The sequence below is a fragment of the Tupaia chinensis genome, unplaced genomic scaffold (genome assembly GCF_000334495.1).
Source record: "Tupaia chinensis unplaced genomic scaffold, TupChi_1.0 Scaffold000201_1, whole genome shotgun sequence".
In the NCBI taxonomy this organism is placed as follows: domain Eukaryota; kingdom Metazoa; phylum Chordata; class Mammalia; order Scandentia; family Tupaiidae; genus Tupaia; species Tupaia belangeri.
Window position 1 is genome coordinate 2886961 of NW_006159676.1, and position 1845 is coordinate 2888805.

Genomic DNA, 1845 nt, shown 5'->3' on the forward strand with positions numbered 1-1845 from the left:
GAACCATGGTCAGCCATGTGGAAGTATCCAGTGCCTTAACCACCATGCCTCCTGCTATTCCCCTATTATTATATATTTTTTAATTTGACTAGAGACAGTCAGAGAGAGAGAGATAGTGACAAAGTAAGCCACCAGGTCTGGGACTCAAACCGTGGTCTGTCCTGTGGGAGTTCAATGCCTTAACCACCACGCCACCTGCTGGTGCCAATAAATAATTTTTTTTTCTTAAGAGATTTTTGCTTTAGGTCGTGTCCATTCACTGGAGAGAGACAGATGAAACAAAGAGAAAGTGATAAATCACCACACACACACCCCGGTGGGATGGTCACACCACAATCCATCATCCTCCATTCTCATCTCAGGATTTGGGACACACACATAAACGTGCCTGGTGTGTTTTTCAAGTTGCCAGGTCCGGGACTTGAACCACATTGGTGACCATGTGGGATCCAGCTGCCTTAACCACCACACCACCTGGCTGGCCACTAGTGTTAGTTTTTGGGGTGGCCATTTCTATTATCCTTAGTAGCAAGTTAACCTCAATTTCCTCATCTCCCAAATAACCTTAAGACCTATAAAATAATAGAAGTGTATCTAGCAAGAATCTATACATAGTAACTGTTCATGAGGTTGGCTTTTTTTAACTGTTTATTTCATTTCATTGATTATTATTATTTCAATTTAATCAGTGAGAGAGAAAAAGGGAAAGTGAGAAATCAAGCTGCCAGGTCTGGGACTCAAACTGTGGTCAGCCATGTGGGAGTCCAGCACCTTAGTCACCACACCACCTGCTGGTCCTGAGATTGGTGTTTGAATGGGGTGATGTAATGGCTGGATTATGGAGGAGAGGGAATGGAGGGTGAATCGATGAGTAGACAGATGGATGGGGGATTGATGGTGAGTGGGGGATGAGTGGATTTGATGGACAGATGAATGGGGGTGGATGGATGGGGGATTGGATGGTGATGGTGAATGGGGGATGGATGAGGGATGGATAGATGAATGGATGAATCGGGCATGGTTAAAGGCATGGACGGTGGATGCTGGTTGAATAATGGATGAGGATAGATAGGAAATTAGTGGTAGACATTTACTTGGAAGGATGTATGCATGTAAATAGGCGAGTGGACAGGTCAATGGGTGTACAGTTAGATGTTGAATGAATGAAAGGATGAATGGATGGATGAGTGGGTGGTTGGATGGATAGATGGGTGGGCAGGCAGATGGATAGTTGAGCAGGTAGGTGGGTTGATGATGGGTGGCTAGTTGGTTAGGTGGACAGGTGGATAGGTAGGTGGGTGGGTATATGGATAGTTGGGTGGGTAGATGGATGAATAGTTGGGTGGATGGGTGGGTGGATGGATGGATGGATAGTTGGGAGGATGGTGAATGAACACATGAGTGGATGGAAGAAAGGAAGGAAAGAAGGAAGGAAGGAAGAAGGAAGGAAGGAAAGAAAGGAGAGAGGAAGGATAGATAGTTGGGTGGGTGGGTGGATGGATAGTTGGGAGGATGGGTGATGAACAGTTGAATGGAAGGAAGGAAAGAAGGAAGGAAGGAAGGAAAGAAATAAGGAAAGAAAGGAGGGAAGAAGGATAGATAGTTGGGTGGGTGGGTAGGTGAGTGGATGGGTAGTTGGGTTGGGTGGGTGGGTGGATGGATGGGTGGATGAATTAAGTGGGTAGATGGGTAGATTAATGGATAGCTGAGTGGGTGGATGGTGGATAGTTGAGTGGGTTTGGGAGATGCTCACCCGGAGAGAAGAGGGCCACGGCAGCCATGAGCACGTACTCGGGCTCCTGGAGCTGCAGCCGGCGCAGCTTGCCGTGGAAACCCAAGAGCAAC

General features: G+C 47.0%; 1 protein-coding gene across 1 annotated transcript in view; it reads left to right on the plus strand.

Moving 5' to 3' along the window:
• TMEM221 (transmembrane protein 221) overlaps positions 1–1845 on the plus strand; it is a 12539-nt gene that overhangs the window by 5044 nt on the left and 5650 nt on the right. The window lies entirely within an intron of this gene.